The sequence below is a fragment of the Thermobia domestica genome, chromosome 15 (assembly GCF_964235325.1).
Source record: "Thermobia domestica chromosome 15, izTheDome1.hap1.1, whole genome shotgun sequence".
Lineage (NCBI taxonomy): Eukaryota > Metazoa > Arthropoda > Insecta > Zygentoma > Lepismatidae > Thermobia > Thermobia domestica.
In genome coordinates, this window is record NC_137468.1 from 128727307 (window position 1) to 128749114 (window position 21808).

Sequence of the window (21808 nt, forward strand, 5' to 3'; positions counted from 1 at the left end):
CTCAGCTGTTATGTTGTTTTATTTGGGTTGATAAAAGCAGAGCTTTGATGTCGAAAATATCATCGATGCCATTTTTAAGTATTTTCATTATTTTCATCAGGAAACTTGTAACTTAAACATCCTTCAGGAAAGACTGAACGTCCAAAAGGTACTACCATATTTGCCCACAGTTACGAGGACTTTGTATATTTGTGGCAGCCTAGAAAGCATCACTAAGGGAAAAGGAAGTCTCAGTTCTGTATGGCATCCAATCTTAGGAAAAAAAAAAAAAAAAAAACGATTGTTCGTTCACTAAAGGTGAGATGCTTTCCGAAGGTGATGTTTGATGGATAATATCACACTGATATTCATTCTTTTGCAGAATACCTCTTATAGGAGTTCCATATTCTTCCGGAAGGACAGATTCTCCATTTTTTAATCAGGAGGCGCGTCCTTCCAGTAGGACGAATGGCCGTACTTTATTATTAATATAAAATGTATTCAAACATTTCAAATCAAATAAATATTTGTGTTTAAAATAAGGAACAATACAAGGAGCAATAAAGAACAAAGTACAAGGTATATTCATGTATGATACGATACAAGGTAAGTCAAAGTTAGAACCACCCTGATTACTGTATATTCTGAAGTGAAAGAGGTATAATTGTAAATGGGTTTAGGTGGATGCGGGAAATTTCTAGCAGTATAATGTGTTCTGTAGGCCATTTTGGAGGCAGCCCTGTTGGATTTGTCTGAAAATAATCTTAAATCGAAAAAGGAGCCCACCTCATTTTGTGCTAGTATTTGGTGAGAACTTCATTGAAAAAGTGAGTTTTTCATTATTACTGTTTATGTAACCAGTTTCATATTGTTCCTAATTTCAGTATCATTTATAAAGTCATCGCTGAAAAGTAGCAGGGTACAAATACTGAAGATCTGACTTCGCCTTTGAATTTCTGTTGAAATCTAGGCTTAAAGGTGATGCATCACATGACCCTTGTTTCCATTAAGTTTTTTTTTAAAATAATAATTAAACAATATTTCTACTTATGAAATGGGCAACAGACTCACGTTACGAAAAGTTTTCCCGCGCCCACCTAAGTTTTATACAGAACCATCATTTTTTTTTTAAGCATATTTACGTTAATCAGAGTGATTGCGACTTAATGTTGACTGGAAAATGCTTAGATTACAACCTATAATAGCAAATGTTGTTAAGTGTTGTAATTTAGATATTGACTGAGTCACCTTGTGTTTATCAATAAAACAGATACCGTACTAAATGAAATCTTTTAGTTTTACGTTCCACGTTTATGCTGGCTAGGTTAAAGAAGACGGCGATGATGATAAATGAATGAAATGATAGAATGAAGAAAGTGGGAGGAAATGGGAGAAAACCGAGGAAACCCACGCATACGGTGTTTGTCCACCACAAAGTTCACTTGGCGCGAGCTGAACTCGAACCAGGGACCCCATGCACCAGAAGTGAACACTCTACCACTGAGCCACTGCAGCTCCATGTAATAGGCACAGTCAGAAACAATATTAACTTAAGTATAGGCTGAAGGTATATGAAATTATACTTAATTTATACTTAATATTGTTTCTGACTGTACATGTACCCATGAAATTAGGTTTTGTACCCATGAAATTAAGAACTTTAGTACCCATGAAAAATATTTGTACCTAAGAAGTCACAGGTACATTATACCTGCTACACTCATGGGTACAAAACGGCTGTTTTGTACCTCTGAATTAGTGGGTACTGTATTTAGAGTGTATATTCCAGAACCCAACCGAATAGAAGTAGAAACCGCTATAAAGAAATTAAAGTAACACAAATCTCCGGGTGTAGATGAAATTCAGGCTGAGTTAATTTTAGCTGGAGGTGAAGAATTGTGGAACAAGGAAGAATTGCCACAAGAGTGGAAAAAATCAATCATTGTTCCAATTCACAAGAAAGGCTACAAAACTGACTGTAATAATTATCGAGGCATTTCTCTTCTGTCAACATCCTATAAAATCCTTTCACATATTCTATTAGCAAGATTGACCGCATACTCAATAAAATTATTGGAGATTATCAATGCGGATTTAGACGAAATCGATCAACTATCGACAAAATATTTACCATTCGCCAAATACTCGAAAAAAAAGTGGGAACACAATACTCCTGTACATCAACTATTTATTGATTTTAAAAAGGCGTACGACTCAGTTAGGAGAGAAACATTATACAACGTTCTTACAGAACTTGGAATACCGAGAAAGCTAATTAGATTAACTAAAGTATGTTTAAATCAGGGTGGAAAAAAATCATGATTTAAAAAAAAAATCATTTTTGATGATTTTTTAAATTTAAATCAAATCTTTCTCCTCGTATAATACAAGTCACGAACTGAAGAAAAAACATTAGGAATTAGTATTAAATGTTAATTATGCCATTTAAGTGAAAGTATTGGGGTTGAATTTTGAATTAATCCCAAATCGTTAACCTATACCAATCCCAAACAATGTTTTTTAACAATTTTAAATTATGGCTTTTTTTTTTTTTTTTTTTGTAAATTATAGACTTTCAGTCAAGCATCATTTCTATTTATCCTAGGATCATGGTTCATACCTCCTTCTCTTCAAAATAGAACAGCTTTTAAAACGATAGCATTCACATCTTCCCTATCATGTCCCAGAAGCGGAAAATTTTGAGAGAAGTAGGGATTTTTTCTGATTTTTTTTCAAATTTTGAACCCCTCTGGACTCCCCTATGTTAACGCACCGGTCTCAAAATCAACTGGGAAATACTAAGGATGTACTAAATGTGTGTACAAAATGTTAAGCTTCTATCTTGAATAGTAAGGGCGGAAAAATATTTAACAATGAGCTAAGAACATCTCCACAATACCCCAAATGACCCGGATGTAATATAAAAATTTCCTCAGACATCCTTATTTATCCTAGAATCATGATTTGTACATTATTCTCTTCAGAATAAAACAAAGTTTCAAACGGTGCCATTCAAATGTCTCCATCGTGTAGGCTATCTGGGGCTGGAAAATAACGAGAAAGGGATTTTCTGTTAAGAAATATCCCATTTTCTGACTTTATACCCCTCTGTACCGCCTCTATTTAAAGGCAAAGATCTGAAACAACTCTGAAAAATACTAAGGGGTGCAGTGAATGAGTGTCCAAAATTTCAAACTTCTAGATGTAAAAGTCAGCCCGCGAAAAATAATATCCCCCGATTCCCGTATAAAACAGGATCTCAGGTAACAGTTTCCTGAGACATCCCTATTTATCCTAAGATCATGGTTCGTACATCATTCTCTTCAGAATAGAACAGCGTTTCAGATTGTACCATTCATATGTCTCCATCTTAGGCGGGAAAATCGCGAAGGAAGCTATTTTTGTTAAAAATATCTACTTTTCTACATTTTTGCCCCTCTGAACCCTCCTGTTTTCACGCAGAGATCTGAAATCATCTAAAAAATACTAAGGGTGAACTGAACGAGTGTGCAGAATTTGTCTTCTGAATGCAAAATGTAGGTCCGCCAAAAAATAATAAAAATAGTCACAACAGAAAAATATCTTTTTTAAATTTATGACGTCATCACATACTATGTCTTGACGCAGAGAGGCGTGAAAGCATATGTAATGCCTTCGAGAAAACGAAGAAAAAGCTTTATTGGTACTTTTTTAATCGAATAATGAAGATTTTATCCTATCACCTAAAAATAGGTGATATAATTTAAAAGGTTAAGTGTTAAGGAAAAAGTACAGCAACGCTTATCAAAGTGACACCTTTTTTTTCCCACAAAAGTTACTGATATTTGGCCGGGGCATATTTTTAAGGAAATTGTAACTAGCTTGCGGTACGAAATACATAATTTTGCCCAAAGTTATAAAATAAAAAAAAAAAAAAAAAATTCGAGAGGGGATAGGACACTTCTAAATACGCCCTATTATCTGGGAACAAATATGTAGACGCGCACACAAAAGAATCTTCGTCTTAAATGTCGATAGTGATTTTCCCGTTGGAATAGTTAACGATTTACAATATAAACCCTATGTTACGAAGAGAAGAAAACAGGATTGCCCTGTTACCCGTTCAAAACAGGATTTTCCAAAATCATCCTCTGCATGACACTTGTTTTCATACAATGCTGTACATACTGTACATTTGAGTCTCATTGTATTATGATTATCATCTTCCATAATCGAAATAAGAGAACAGAAACGGGACTTCACTTATTTTCACTTTAAATTATTTCGGAATTCGATTTAAATCAACGATTTTTATTAAAAAAAATCAAGTGATTTATATCAGACTGATTTAAATCAATCCACCCTGGTTTAAATGAATCTCAAAGTAAAGTCCGGGTAGGAAAATTTTTGTCCATGAGCTTTCACGTAGAAAATGGCCTGAAACAAGACGATGCGTTGTCGCCATTATTATTTAACTTTGTTCTGGAATACGCTATAAGGAAAATCAAAGATAGCAACCACGGCCTAGAGTTGAACGGTATTCACCAGGTTATGTCATATGCTGATGATGTAAATTTAATAGGGGATGATAGGAGAACAATAGAAAGAAATGTAGAGATCTTATTAAACGCTTGCAGGGACATGGATTTAGAAGTAAATGCAGAGAAAACAAAATACATGGAAGTGTGTCGGGACCGTAATACAGCAAATTATGGATGCGTTAAAATATTAAATAATACTTTTGATAAAGTGGATAGTTTCAAATATCTAGGATCAATATTAACACAGGAAAATCATATTCACGAAGAAATCAAATGTCGACTAAAAGCAGGGAATTCGTGTTAATATTCGGTTCAAAATCTCTTGACGTCGCGAATTCTGTCGAGGAATTTGAAGCTTAAAATATACAAAACGATAATCGTGCCTGTTGTTCTGTATGGTTGCGAAACATAGTCGCTTACTCTCAGGGAAGAACATAGACTGAAAGTATTTGAGAACAAGATCCTAAGACGAATATTCGGACCCAAGAGGAACGGGAATGGGGAATGGCGGAAACTTCATAACGAAGAACTACATAATTTATACGGTTTACCCAACATTGTTATGGTCGTCAAGTCTAGGAGGCTTAGGTGGGCGGGTCATGTAGCTAGAATGGAAGAAAGTAGAAACGCTTTCAAAGTCTTGACTGGAAGACCAATAGGAAAACGAGCATTAGGAAGACCTAGACCTAGATGGGAAGACAATATTAAGAAGGATCTCCCAGAGATTGGAATACAAAGTAGAAACTGGATGCAGTTAGCTAAGCATAGAAGTCAGTGGAGAGTTTTTGTAAACGCGGCATTGAACCTCCGGGTTCCATAGGCTATAGAGTTATATACAACAGTTTCTCGCTACGCCACTCATGTCTGATTTCTACTTGATCATGTATTTGAAAGATAAACTAAATTGCTAGAAACAAATGAAATGCCCTTCCCGCCTCCCTGGTGGCCAGTGTATGTGTAACTTTGGTGCATGTAGTCCCGGGTTCAATCCTTGGTGGTAAGTGAGCTCGATCCTCGATGACATTGGTCAGTGCAAGTCTGTTGTAAAATAGACATATCAGGTGACTACCGGCAGTGAGCTCCTTCGTGACTAAGTGGTTAGCCTACGCGCCTTTGGCTTGGGAGACCCGAGTTCGGTTCCCGGTGGGAGCTCATGTGCTTCGAATTCCAAGTTAATCAGTAGGTCCCTTGATGCTGAAAGGGACGTTAAACTTGAAATCAACTCAACTACCGGCAGTGTCATCAGAAGAAGTTAAAGTCTTATCAATAAACTTGAATTAAAAATGTCACTCCTTGATCATTTTCTTTCTCCTATTTTAAAATACAGAACAATCAAAAAAAGTAATAGTATTCTCAAAGCACATGTGCAGGGGCCTAAGGTGTTTACTCAATCATAACTATGAGGGGTTAAAAGCAGACCGAAAACCCTGGAATTTATTTACTAGTATAATGGAGATTCTTTTCAAGCCCACCTTAGAACGTCCATTTAGACAGAACCCATCGTCTCAAAATTGCAGGAAAATGATGTCAATCATTTGTGCATCGTTTGTGCAGAAATGTCCAACACAAATTTTCGTTTGACAACAATGAACAATGAGATAGACCAAACACAAAATCTTGGGCTGCCTAAACGGTAGCCCGCCCACTTGCCAAAATTGATCAGAAATGGTGTCAATCGTTTGCGCATCGTCTGTGCAGAAGTGAACAACACCAATTTTCCTTTGTGCAACAATGAACAATGAGCCAGAACAAAAGCAGAGTGAGGTTGCCTAAACAGTAACCAACAACCTTGCCACATTCGTCGAAAATGATGTCAATCGTTTGTACATCGTTTGTGCAGAAATGTGCAACACAAATTTTCGCTTGTGCAACAATGAACAATGAGCTCGAACAAAAACAAAATCTTGGGCTGCCTAAACGGTAGAGCTCCCACTTGTCAACATTGATCGAAAATGGTGTAAATCGTTTGCGCATCGTTCGTGCAGAAATGTACAACACAAATTTTCGTTTGTGCAACGATGAACAATGAGTTACAACAAACGCAAAGTGGGCCTGTTTAAATGGTAGCCCCCACTTTGTCAAAATTGATCGAAAATGGTGTCAATCCTTTAAGCATTGTTTGTGCACAAATATGCAAGACAAAATTTCCTTTCTGCAACAATGAGAAATGAGCTAGAAAAAAAGTGAGGCCTGTCTAAACGGTAGTCCACCACCTTGCAACGTTGGTCGCAAATGTTGCCAATCGTTTGTGCAGGAATGTGCAACACAAATTATTATTTGTGCAACAATGAACAATGAACTAGAACAAAAACAAAATGGGGGCTGTCTAAACGGTAGCCCCCGAGCCCTCTGTAAAATTGATCGCAAATATTATAAACAGTGATGAAAAATTTCCGAAAATTTTGAAACGAAAAATTTTCCGATTCATAAAAACATACTCCACTTATTCCTACATCGCTGTTTAGCCATGATGTGAGGTGGAAAATTTTCTTCTATATTTTTAAGAAAAATTTTCCGTTCTTAACAAATATCAGTGATCAAGTAACAGTTCCTCAGTATTCATAAAATTGATTGAATTCATGTATAGAAATGTTAAAAATTGAAAGATCGTTTAAAGAGTCTGAAAATTTTCATGGGTCAGAAAATTTTCTGTACTATGTAGGAACTAGTGAAATAATTTCTCAGTAATCGAAATATTTTCTGTCTTGTATGGAAAAATTGAAGAACTTTTTATGAGTCGGAAAATTTTCATCATTTTGAAGCAAAAAGAATAACAACTTTTTTTTTTTAATCGGAAAGTTTTGCTGCTCTGTAGAAACAAATGAAAAGAATTTTCTTGAATCGGAAAATTTTCATCACGATGTAGAAACAAGTGAAAAAAACTTTTCATAATCCGGACAGTTTTGGATATTATGTATAGTGATGTCTTGTGGAAAATTTTCCACTATATTTAACTGCACATTCAGCTATAAAATTCAATTCATGTAGAGGAAAGTTAGACAGCAACAAATTATCATTTTCCAATTAGCTGTCGGAAACCAGAAAATTTTTTAATATTTCAAGTTTGGAAGTAAAAATATACAGTCTCTCTCTCTCTCTCTCTCTCTCTGTGTGTGTGTGTGTGTGTGTGTAAAGTACAGGGAACATACATCGAGTTCGTAGAGAACAAACATCCCATTCCAATATTTAAAATGTAACAAGAAATTGAAAAGAATCCTTTATCAATTTCAGAAACAGAAAATTTCATTATTTCTTCACATGTAGGCCTACCTATGTAATGAAAGAACTACATAAAAGTTCATTGTGAAGATTATTTTTGTAGCAGAAAATAAGAAAAAATAATTTTATTGTGTTTAACACTCGTAAATCATAATTTGAATATTGGAATTTTGTATAATCCACATCTTAGAGCAGATATGTGTATTGTAAAACTGCTATTATTGGGATACGGACAAAATCTCGCGTGGCCAAAACCTTGCCGCCCAAAACCTCGCGGGACAAAATCTCGCCGGCCAAAACCTCGCCGCCCAAAACCTCGCGTGGCCAAAACCTAGCCGCCCAAAACCTCGCGGGACAAAATCTCGCCGGGCCAAAACCTCGCCGCGAATGAAACTTTTCTATAAAAATTTGCCCAATGAGTTTCTTAATATGCAATTCCACATTACAAATAATAATAATAATAATAATAATAATAATAATAATAATAATAATAATAATAATAATAATAATAATAATAATAATAATAACGAGAAGAAGAACAAGAAGAAGATACAAAACATCGTGTGCATGGGCTTTCTCGGGTTATTCTCGTTTCCTCCCACTTTCTTTATTCGATCATTTCCTTCATCCTGGTCATCTACGTCTCCTTTAACCTACAGGACATAATCAAGGGACGTCGTAAAAACTCATGTATTATTTCCTACTTTCATAAATATTATTAGATTTTTGTTATAATTTTAAGTATATATTATTTGAAGGTTGGCACAGTTCTCACAGCTTTGATTAAAATCAGTCAGGAATAAACGATGAATTTAGCCTCCAACTAAGGGCGAATTAATCCCACTTTTCCCCGATTTAAAAAAGTTCAAATATACAGTAATTTTGGTCAGGCGAGACTTTGGGTATGGCGATATTTTGGGGCGCGAGGTTTTGGAAGACGAGGTTTTAGCCCCGCGAGATTTCGGCCCGCGACGTTTTGGGCGGCGAGGTTTTGGCCAGGCGGGTTTTTGGCCAGGCGAGGTTTTGGGCGGCGAGGTTTTGGACAGGCGAGGTTTTGGCCCGGCGAGATTTTGGGCCGCGAGGTTTCGGGAGGTGAGGTTTTGGCCAGGCGAGGTTTTAGTCCGCGAGGTTGTCGCCGCGAGGTTCTGACCGCGAGATTTTGTACCCACACCGCTATTATTATGTATAAAAATGTATTAGAAATAATGATTTGATAGAACAAGTATATATATATACTAAATATATTTAGTGATAAAATACAAAAGATTACATTCCTTGAACAGTGCACAATTTACATTTTACAGAATATCAAAATATAATTATCCACTAATACACGTTATTGTGATAAGCCTCGCAACAGCATCCTCAAACCTTCGCCGAGATTACAGACAAAAGATCTCCTCCAGTTCCTTACCAGAGGGTAGCGTTCCCAAAGCTGATGCAACGTTCCCTCTTTGTACTGTCATACTGATGCGTTGCAGTAGAAAAGAGGTTGCTCTAGCGTCTCCTGACGATAAATAAATGCGCTGACCAAATTCTTTTATAAAGTTAAGGCCTTCAGGACCCCATGAACCACCCGATTCGACAGCTATAGCGGCAAAATGATATCTGACGAGTAAATTGCTATACTTCCTGCGCTTTTCTATTTCCCGGCGAGCAGCCACGTTGCCAGCTTGTGCTGAGGAAGAATGCAGATTTGAAGGGGCGAAGGTGTCGGAACAAGTAAAATCTCATAGAAGTGCTTTTCCTTTCTTCCACCGTATTAGGGTCATACCATCTGGCCTCTTGCCGTCTGCACGACTGCATCCCAACGGTTCACATATAGAAGGAACTCCTGCTGAAATTAGTGCCCTCATGATTATGTCGTTAACGCTGGAGTGGCGTGAATGTCTGCCCGCACTATTGGCACAGGAGAGTCCATGAAGGCCCTTCTTGTCTACGACACTTCTACAGGCAGGACATCTGTGTTGCTCGCAAGCATCTGCTCCCAAACGCAGTGCACTGGTAATTCTAAAACTGTCATTGGGAAAATGTAATCCTAAAGAAGGTGACGGAATAGCATGGAGCCAAGCGCCTGTTTCTCGAGATGATGTAGCTAGGAGTCTGGCCTTATCTTCTGGGTTATCGGATGACTGAAGTAGAGCTGAAAAGTGATGATTTATAAGAGGATCGTCCCAAGAGGATTGTAGTCCTCTCTTATCAAGGTCAGGGGGATCTGATCCCACTATAGATGACCACTTAGCAATGCTATCGTTGACATCCGAATCCGATACTAGGCTAAGATCTTGTTGGAGAATGGTCTCGATCAATGGCTTAACGCTATAGAATGAAGACAGAAAGGATGAAATAGCCAGATCCATGGCGCGACGAATGCCGAGACCTCCGTGGTTAATAAGAAGGGACGCCTGCAACCAAGAGTTATTGTTGAGTGAACAATTCAGGATAGACTCTAGACCGGTTTTCAAGGTGTTGTCATAGCATTCCAGTAGATCAGCATCCTGCCAAGAAGGAGCACAGAGAAGAAAGTATAGCAGCCTTAGCATGGACAATGAGGCACATAGTAGGTAAAAGGCAGAGTGAGCTGAAATCAAGGAAAGACGTGTAAAGAAGAATTCTAATTTAGGAAATGTTTTCATTTTGTAAATTAAAATGAAATTACTTGTTTCTTTTATAACGCAGCGCTAATAGTGCAGCTTTTTATGTTTCTTTTATTATTTTATTGGAAGAACAACTACTCAAATCAGCTTCCTTATTAGTTATATTTCACTTTCTCTTCTGAATGAATATATGTTTATTTCCAGAAAATGGTCAGTATTTGCTTCCATGAGTTACTTAAACTCGAATTTTGGGTAGTCAAAAATTTACAGTAGGTAATTTATATTATATCTACTTATTTATAAATGTTGCATTATGTAAATCTATAAAAGTAGTAAAGCTATGAGAAAACGGTCTTATGCATATTAAACTGAAGAAATCTAATATTGTAAGATCAAAGGCGGATTCTGAGGGAAGAACGCATTGAAGTTTTTGGGACATTCCTGAAATGAAGAATCGTTAGATTTTCACTTCATGAAACTTTTTAAGACATTATTTATTACCAATAAAATTTACGACTAAACAACGATGTAAGAATAAGTGGAGTATGTTTTTATGAATCGGAAAATATTCATGACTTTTATTAAATCTAAATTTTAAAAAATAGAATGGGATATTTGTACTCTACGAACTCGATGTATGTTCTACGCACTTTGCATACACACATACACACACACACACACACAGAAAGAGAGAGAGAGAGAGAGAGAGAGGAATTGAATTGAGTTGATTTTGAGTTTAACGTCCCTGCAGCAGCGAGACTATATAAGACGGGACCAGCTGATTAACGTGGAATCCGAACTACATGAGCTCCCACTGGGAGTCGAAGCCACGTCTTCCATGCCAAGACGCGTATGCTAATCATTTAGCAACAAAGGAGCTCGCAGACGGAGAGAGATAGAGAGAGAGAAACACTGTGTAAAATTTTACTTCCCAACTTGAAATATTGAAAAATTTTCCGGTTACCGACAACTAATTGGAAAATTATAATTTGTTGCTGACTAACTTTCCTCTACAGAAATTCAATTTTGTAGCTCTATGTGCAGTTAAATATAGTGGAAAATTTTCCACCTAACATGACTATATATAATACCCAAAATTGTCCGGCTTATGAAAAGTGTCTTTTCCACTTGTTTCTACATCATGATGAAAATTTTCCGATCTATGAAAATTCCTTTCACTTGTTTCTACAGAACAATAAAGCTTTCCGATTCCTTGCGTGTTACTTGCCACTATTGGAATTTCGTGTTACTTGCCACGGTTACCTTATCGCATATTTATCTATCTATGACAGCGTGTCCGTTGCCACGCACCTGCATCTAGATTTGACCTTGAGGGGGTGGGAGTAATTTAACTGTGTTGTTTTATCTTGGCTGGATAGCTCATTCTAGTTTCTTATAACAGCGAAACACACTTCCTTCCACAATTTCTTCTTTATATATATTTCTTCTTTAATGCTGGGCGTTTCTCTATTTCCTCAATTAATTTTTCATAGTCTTTATCACTAATTAAAGACATGCTAGTCACTAATCAAAGAATGTATTAGTTTCCATTACGAACACTTCTTTTTACGAGCTACACACGGAACGAACTGTTACGTGAAAAAACTTGTAAAAAACATTTATTTTTTACCTTTTTACTTGGAGATATCTTGGCAACTTTTCTGTTGCCGTCGCCTCAGTGAGCGGACTCCCATAAGATTCAATGCATTTTTAGATGTTGCGCAACTGTTCCGTCGCCGAGCTGTTGCCCTGCTGTCACCCTGCTTAGCAACACCTCGGTAACTTTTCTGTCGCCGTCGTCTCAGTGAGCGGACTCCCATAAGACTCAATGCATTTAGCCAGAGCAACAATATAGTTGCCCGACAAAATGTTGCCAGTGAGCGGTAGGCCTAAGGCAACAGCTTGGCGGCGAAACAGTTGGGCAACATCTAAAAATGCATTGAGTCTTGTGGGAGTCCGCTCACTGCGGCGACGGCGACAGAAAAGTTGCCAAGATATCTCCAAGTAAAAAGGTAAAAAATAAATGTTTTTTAGAAGTTTTTTCACGTAACAGTTCGTTCCGTGTGTAGAGTATGAAAAGAAGTGTTCGCAATGGAAGCTAATACATGTATGTCTTTAATTAGTGGTAAATACAATGAAAAATTGAGGAAATAGAGAAATACCCAGCGTTATATATAAAAAAAAGTTTGTAAGAATATTCAGATACAAATTAAAAGAAGAAATTGTGAGAGAAAATGTGTTTCGCTATTGTAAGAAACTGGAATGAGCTTCCCTGCCAAGAAAAAAATAACACAGGTATTTACACAGGAGTCTTTTACATTTTGAAATGAAAATGAAATGAAACCTTGGAGTTTTGTTCCACGGTTATGCCGGGTAGGCTAAAGGAGACGGCGATGATAAGAATGAATGAAATGGCCAGATGAAGAAAGTGGGAGGAAATGGGAAAACCCATCCACACGGTGTTTGTCCACCACAAACCCCACTTAGCGCGAGCTGTGATCGAACCAGAGATCCTGTGCACCAGAAGTGAACGCTTTACCACCGAAACCTATTCGATTTTGAATCTGATATTACAGTACAACTAAATGGACCAATGTCATTAGGCGGTCTAATTATTATTAACGCTTATATTACAGGTAAATCATTCTAATACACACATAGTACATGCTTACCTTAATGTTACTTCAGGTGGTACAGCTAGTCTGAAGTTTGTGTTTATCTTTGTTATTGCTGGTGCTACTAGAGACAACATTTCGTCAAAAGGTAATCACATTCATTCTACAGTAGCCAACGAACTTCGAGGCATAATTGCGTAAATCACAATATAGCGTGTAAAAGTTTTCCTTCAGCAATCTCTCACTGTATATAAGTTATAGGATGTACTATAACTCGGCTATAGAAACAAAAATTTTTTTCTCCGACTTTTCCTGCATCAGCTAACGTCGTTTCGTATTTGCTATTGTTCAAGAATATTTTCCATCTAGCGAGAACTGGCAACAGTGAAAGGAAGTCAAAAAAAGTGAAGGTAAATGGTGGCGAGAGGAGTAGTAGAACAAATTACCGATGGCAAAATTATTTTAAAATGAAGTATAGAATTGACTTTTTGTATTCTGCTAAAGAATAACTTCATCTATAGTGAAATCCAAACAAAAATTCATAAAGAGAACAATTTCAACGCAGAAAGATTTGTTATTTTGCCCACATATTAAAAACAAACGGAAGAACAAAGGAATCACGTGTGTTAATAAAATAGTTATGTGTGGTTCATTGGAAAGAAAAGTTTTAGTGTGTGAAATTTCATATAATATTTTGCCCTATTTCTCATCAGAATACACACACACACACACACACACACACACACATATATATATATATATATATATATATATATATATATATATATATATATATATATATATTTCATTATTAGTTTGTTAGAATCTTGTGTGAAGTTCTATTATTAAGTAAAATTGCAAGAAGTGATTACTAAACGTATCAGTGCAAGTATTTGAATATGCTCATAGCATTATAGTAAAGGATACGTCTGAAAGATACATACTTTTATCGTACCAAAGTATAAGTTTAACCATACCAATCTTTTGATCTTTTTCAGTATATATATATATATATATATATATATATATATATATATATATATAAAGTCATTGATTAAGAAGGTAGGTTTATTCAACATTCTGTAATGTATGGAATTCTTCATGGTGTATAAAGAATAATCTGCTTGACATGGAAAGATTTAATTAATCAACTCCTTATATTTTGACAGACATATAAGTGTTCATATATGCAAGAGTGTGGAAGCCTTAGCGAGTCAAGGCACGAGTGCTGTTCATATGCTATTATTTATGCAAAAGAATGTTGTTATACATGTATTAATATGTTAACTTCAGAAGTAATCAACGAGGTTGTCCGGAAGTAATACTCTATTGAGAGGGAATTATAGTACCTTTGACGGGTTTTACTTCAGGATAAATTCGAGATACTTCTAACAAAATTTCAGGCAACTGGAATTTTTCTGACCATTTTAAGGTAAGCACTGATAAATGTCAGATATTAATCAAATACTTTATTGAGCCCTTCTGACTACTGCAAGTACACAGGATTATAATACGTTTTTCGACTTAGTAGTTTTCTAGCAGCTACAGAATAATACTCCCCTGGACCGGGCTGCTTCACCGCAGCTACAGAATGGCTTTCCCTCGAGGGACCACACTACGACCGTTACAGAAAGTATCGTGCTCAGTGTGCTGTTAAAGAGTGTTATTCAGATATAAACAAAATATACCCCTGTGTACAATATTTAGTAGTACTATGTGCACAGTAGTAAACAACTAGTGTTGAAGAAAAGTATATTAACACTGTTCTTCCTTGTATAGCTCTACTAGTCAAAATGAGTGAACATAAGGAAATGTCTTTGGAGACATTGATGCGAGCTATTGAAAAGTTAGGTAGCAAAGTAGAAAGTAACAATAAAGAATTTCAAACCCAAGTGGTAACGTTGGGTAATACCTTTGAAAAAATGTTAATGCAACACAGTGAAAAGTTGTCAGAAGAAATCGGAGATAGAGTGAGTAAATCTTACGAAAAAATTAAGCAAGAGGTGAACGCAGTTAAGTTAGCTTGTGAAAAGAAATATGAGGAAATGACATCACTATTTCAATCGCACATAGACGACCACGAAAATAAATTAGTACAGGTTAACCAAACAGTAAATCAACTTCAATCAGACATGCTTTCCTTAAACTGCAATTATGACCATGTTTTAGGGAAGTTAGGTGAAGTTATCCAAACCCAAGAAAGTTTGTAGGTTACATTAGATCGAGTTACGCCTAAAATAGAAATAGTGGAAAATGATCTGTTACCGGTACAAAAGCAATGTGCTTTACAAGAGAAGCAATATTGTCAGTTGCAGGGTAAAATCACAGAAATTCAAGAAATGAGCAGAGTTGCTCGTGAAAACGCCTTTCAAGCACAGAAGTCTGTAGAGAATGTAAGTTCGTATGTAAACCAAAGAATAGATAGAATCGAGAAAGAAGTTAGGAATCTACAACCATTGGCTAGCGATAAGAAAGTTAAAACATTTCCTGAATCAGGTTATGACTTTCCATTGACAGAAATCAGAAAGGAATCTGGTGAAGATACTGTTAAAGATAATACTTGTGTCAATAACAGAACAGATACAAGCGAAAGTGACTTAGAGTCAGTCAGTTCAAAAGGTAGTGACCAGTATCAAAATTCTTGTAGTAATGTAAAAAAGAAACGTAAAGGGGTAGAAAAGAGGATGAGTATTAAAAAGAGGGATCTAGATACCATTTACAAATTTTCAGGATACGAAAACGACCTTACTGCTACTAGTTTTCTGAAGCATTTTTCCGATGATGCTAGAATGATGAATATTCCTTCTCATCAATATCTAGATCTAGTTAGATATTTACTCACAGATTCAGCTAGAAACTGGTTTGACAGTAATCGTACGTCTTTTAGTTCCTTCCATGATTTCGAAGAGAACTTCAAAAAAGAATTTGAAAACGAGCAAGTTCAGGCAAATAAGTTAGTCACACTGCAAAGCAAGCATTACGATGCTAGGAGCGATGGAAGTGTATATAATTTTGTTTTTGATAGAGTTAGAAAGATAAGAGAAATTAATCCAAATATATCTAAACCACTTGCTATTAATATGGTGATAAATCTTATACCTAATTTTTTCAGAAGACAACTTACCACATTGAATACGTATACTTTACCTACAGTATTACCTGTTATTCAAAAACTAGAAGCTATTCCCCGTAACGATAATCGTAATAACAATTATCAAAAATATTTGAAAGTCAATAGGATCTCTGTAGAAAATCACAGTGATCAAAAGACCACGAAGAAACAGAAACATAACGTAATACAGGAGGGTAATGGTAGAAATCAGAGTTACCGAAAATTCAAAGAAGAGAGAAGTAAATGGAATAGAGGTTATAATAAGTATAACAGACGGAACAGCCAGAATGATCGAAAGGGTTGTTCTTGCAATTGTGAAAGAAATGTAGTTAGTGATCAGGATGAACAAGTTAAGTCATCATTACCTGCCGAAACTTTTGATAGTGAAAATTACCCGAATAGAGGAAATTTAAATAATGTAGGACAAGTACCATCACATGTTACGCAACTCCAAGACAGGAACGTTTCTCAAAACACAGCATTTACTCATTCACCTGTTGTTAGTTCTTCTCTTGTATCAAATAGTCAAGTAAGGTTCCAGCACCCAAACTAGTTCCACCCTGTGTGGAGAGTGCGTATAACAGGGAGAACAAATTCCATTGCAATTCAGACGTTACTAAAGCACTCAATCCAACCCATCAGACTGTATTTGTGAAGATTAATAAAAGTTTAGTTAATGTAGTGCAATGGGATGACGAAAGTATTTCGGAAGATGAAACTTGTGAACAAAGTAGTAGTAATACTAACTCTCCCATTGGTACTGCGGAAATTGCTGTGAAGATTTTTGACAATGAGTTATACGCTCTCTTAGATAGCGGAGCATCAGCCTCTTTACTTACTTTCGAAACGTGGAAACAAATTTCTGGTATTGTTTCACATGCCCAACTTAAGGCAACACCTCATATAGTGCTAGTAGATTACACTGGTAAACGAAGAAAGATGATTAAAGGAGAAGTAACCTTGGGTGGAGAAATTGGTCCTTTAAGTTTTGAAGTTAGATTCCTAGTTGTAAGTGACCTAAATTGTAAGTGTTTGCTAGGGCGAGACTTCCTTTCGCTAGCCAATTGTCGTATGGATTTTCGAGAGAATACAGTAACACTAGGTCATGATCACAATATAATTAAGGTAGCTATGAAAGATAACTTCTTGGAAATGAGGTGTAATTCTCAAGGTGAAAACAAAGCAAAATCATCTATAAAAATTTTAACAAAACGCAATAAGCATGGTGTTGCAAGGAGTGAGGATGTAAACAATTCTAATGTTAGTAATCCATCCTTAACATAAAGGTATAGTGACGATGAGGACAAAACTCTTTGTAAAGTAAAAATTTCAAATTGTGCAGTGGTAAAAAATTTGAGTAATATGAAACATCAGTTAGAAACGGAATGGGTTGAACAGATAAAAGAAAGAGGTAAGACTTATGATTCATTTAGGAAAAAGCACCAATTTAGTAATATCAGTATACACATGTTACAAGAGATAAATTCGAACGAAGCTAGTGAAAATAAATTTTTGTTCGAATTTTATGGGAACCAAGTTGATGGTCTTGAGAAAGAAATAAAAAGACTCCAAATAACGAGTAAGCCAGAAGAAAATAACTCATTTTCTGAAAATATTTGTAATGTGAAGAATGATTCATACCCTTCAGTAGAGGATATCAAAAGTAAAGTCGATTAGATTTCTCATCTGGAATTACATGAGAAACAGCAATTATATGAACTTCTGTTAAAACACAAAAACGTCTTCAGTAACTTTCCAGGCAAATGTAATAAGTACTTATATACTATTGATGTTGATACGGAAGAAGCTATCGTAAAACGTCAATATCCGTTACCTTTTAAATACAAAGCGAATATTGAAAATCAAATAAAGGAATGGTTAGATTGCGGAATCACAGAAGAGTGTGTGTCTATCCACTGTCATCCTTTACTGTGTGTTGCAAAGAAAAATACTAATAAACTTCGAACTGTAGTGGACTTAACTGAATTAAACAAACACGTTACATTGAAACAGTTAAAGGTGAACAAAATTGACGATTTACTTTTAAAGTTTCAAGGAGTTAAATATGTTACTTGCATTGACTTTGTGAATTCGTACCTTCAAACACCCATTAGTGAAAAGAGCAGACCTTACACTGCATTTTCGTGGAATGGGAAGATGTATCAATTCCTTTGCGTACCGTATGGGTACATAAATGGCGCTGCAGCTTTTACTATGTGCCTGCAGACTGTTTTAGGAACTGGCTTAATAGACAAATTAGTAAGTTCTTCAACTTATATCAAGGTCCTTATATATGTCAAACTAAAGTATCTGACAAAGTATTCAAATTAGTTGACCCTCTTACAGGAGAATCACGAGGCACTCACTCAATAGACAGAATGAAAGTGTGGAGACCCACAGAAAAAAAACAGACAGTTATGGTTAAATTTAGCACTCAAACATGTAAGTGAACCTATTCAAAGTTTAACAAAACTAAATGCCTTGAATGTAAACAGTAAAGAACCAGAGACAATTATTCATGTAAACACATGCAATTGATTAACGTAATGTGATCCTTATTTACTAGTATTTGTGTCAAAATATTCCTTGTAAGAAATTAAAGTTGAAAACTGCTTAAAAATCATTTAAATAAACGCGTGTTATCCAATTTATAGACACTGATATATGTGGATTACTATACTAAACAGATGTTAATATGCATTGTGTTGTAACTTTAATGTCATGTTTATATGTCTGTATTGTCTTTGAATATTTTGTGCATCTGCTTGTATTTTTTTAAAATCTATTAGTGTAATTATCTATATTGATTTTGTTTGTTGTTTATACAAAGTACATATCGAGAGAACATCAATTAAGATTTGTGTATTGTAACGAAAAGTTTAGATGTTTAAAACTGTTAAAAAAAAAAGTATATTCTTGTGATGAACGATGTAGCGAAAGTCCCTACTGATAAGATATAAAAGTCAAAGAAAGTATTTAGAGATTGTTTGGATCGTTGATGTAACGATACAATTATACATACATATTGTATTATAAAGTATGTTCAGTTCAAAAGTTATGTGAAAGTGTCAAACTTCGTATTATCGTGCAAAACTACTATCCAAAAAACAGTAAACATTTTTGTTTTAAACCAGGATTCTTGAAAAATTGTTTACGTCCGAACATTTTTCATTCCCGTCGTGCGCCAATATAACTCGGCTATAGAAACAAAAAATTTTTTCTCCGACTTTTCCTGCATCAGCTAACGTCGTTTCGTATTTGCTATTGTTCAAGAATGTTTTCCATCTAGCGAGAACTGGCAACAGTGAAAGGAAGTCAAAAAAAAGTGAAGGTAAATGGTGGCGAGTGGAGTAGTAGAACAAATTACCGATGGCAAAATTATTTTAAAATGAAGTATAGAATTGACTTTTTGTATTCTGCTAAAGAATAACTTCATCTATAGTGAAATCCAAACAAAAATTCATAAAGAGAACAATTTGAACGCAGAAAGATTTGTTATTTTGCCCACATATTAAAAACAAACGGAAGAACAAAGGAATCACGTGTGTTAATAAAATAGTTATGTGTGGTTCATTGGAAAGAAAAGTTTTAGTGTGTGAAATTTCATATAATATTTTGCCCTATTTCTCATCAGAATACACACATATATATATATATATATATATATATATATATATATATATATATCATTATTAGTTTGTTAGAATCTTGTGTGAAGTTCTATTATTAAGTAAAATTGCAAGAAGTGATTACTAAACGTATCAGTGCAAGTATTTGAATATGCTCATAGCATTATAGTAAAGGATACGTCTGAAAGATACATACTTTTATCGTACCAAAGTATAAGTTTAACCATACCAATCTTTTGATCTTTTTCAGTATATATATATATATATATATATATATATATATATATATATATATATATATAAAGTCATTGATTAAGAAGGTAGGTTTATTCAACATTCTGTAATGTATGGAATTCTTCATGGTGTATAAAGAATAATCTGCTTGACATGGAAAGATTTAATTAATCAACTCCTTATATTTTGACAGACATATAAGTGTTCATATATGCAAGAGTGTGGAAGCCTTAGCGAGTCAAGGCACGAGTGCTGTTCATATGCTATTATTTATGCAAAAGAATGTTGTTATACATGTATTAATATGTTAACTTCAGAAGTAATCAACGAGGTTGTCCGGAAGTAATACTCTATTGAGAGGGAATTATAGTACCTTTGACGGGTTTTACTTCAGGATAAATTCGAGATACTTCTAACAAAATTTCAGGCAACTGGAATTTTTCTGACCATTTTAAGGTAAGCACTGATAAATGTCAGATATTAATCAAATACTTTATTGAGCCCTTCTGACTACTGCAAGTACACAGGATTATAATACGTTTTTCGACTTAGTAGTTTTCTAGCAGCTACAGAATAATACTCCCCTGGCTTGGGCTGCTTCACCGCAGCTACAGTACCCAGTATTTATTTTTTCTTTTTTTCTTCCTTCTTAAATTCAACATTAGCGCACAAACAATAGCACATTCTTCGAAGTCCATCGTACTGTGTCCAATCCCGCCAAATTGTGATATCAAATGCCCGGCAACTTTTCTGTTGCCGTCGCCAGTGAGCGAAGATGTGGCAAAAAAAAAAATGTTTAGTCGCTGTGAAGTTGCTGACTGTAGGCGACAGCGACAAGATAGTTGCGCAACTGTTTTGTTGCCAGTGAGCGGTAGGCCTAAAAGCTAAGGTATGTGCTGAAATGTAACATTATTTTTGTGATTACCTAGTGTGGATTAATTTCTTGTTAGCATAATGGAGTTTTCAACTACGTCAAAGGGCAAACCCCTTTTACTGCACGAAGGATTTCAGTACGTCTTGCAGAGAAAGAACATTGAATAGACAACATGGGTATGCATCTATAATATTATTTTAGTGTGTTTTCTCTTTGTACAGTTCACCGTCTTTCACTTCTTGCATGCCGGTCTTTTTCAACTCCTGGACGTCAGTTTGTCAGGTTGTATTTTATATACATGCTCTGCGAATCGCACTTATAGTTGCCGAGTACTTCGATTATTTTAGACAATTAAATTGGCTATTTTAGTATTGTTCGCATTTAGTCGGCTATTTAAACAAGTTCAAATTTAGTAGCAGAAAAACTTGATATTAATTGTTTGTTTTTTAAAATTATGGCAGTGTTTATTGAGTTGCTTTCTGATCGTTTGAAATTCTTTATGATGGTTACTAAAGGTATATTTGATACTTTGATACACTTGATTAAATCCGCCTGTAGGCTTGGCCGAAAGGTATTTTTATCATTGTCGTCATAACCATAGACTTTACAACCAGGGTCCCTTCTCTTTACTTTGCTGGGGGCGGAGGGGGGCTCGCTACACCACTGTAATTGGAAGTGAAATATATTATTAAATAAAAATTAATAGACAACGCACACACAAATCTGCAAATGGACAATGTAATTCCAGTTGCGAGTTTTTTTTTTTTCGTGCCTTTATTATTGGTATGCAACCTCCGTACACTCTTTCTACTGTTATTGCTTTTAAACGTTATGTTTAAATGTATGTTTTTAAAGGTCAGTATTTCCGTGCTTCTTATTGTGATCTCATTTTTCAGCTGTGTGTGAACAGAAAGAAATCTACGTGTCCGGGTTCAGTTAGGACAGTAGGTGAAATTGCTACAGTGCAGCATGACCACACATGCATTCCGGACGTGGCGGTCTGCAAGATACGAAAGCGTCTAGCAAAAG

The 21808-nt window shown here is 35.5% G+C and overlaps 1 protein-coding gene across 1 annotated transcript in view; it reads right to left on the reverse strand.

Moving 5' to 3' along the window:
- LOC145671226 (cationic amino acid transporter 2-like) overlaps positions 1–21808 on the reverse strand; it is a 1570353-nt gene that overhangs the window by 1121319 nt on the left and 427226 nt on the right. The window lies entirely within an intron of this gene.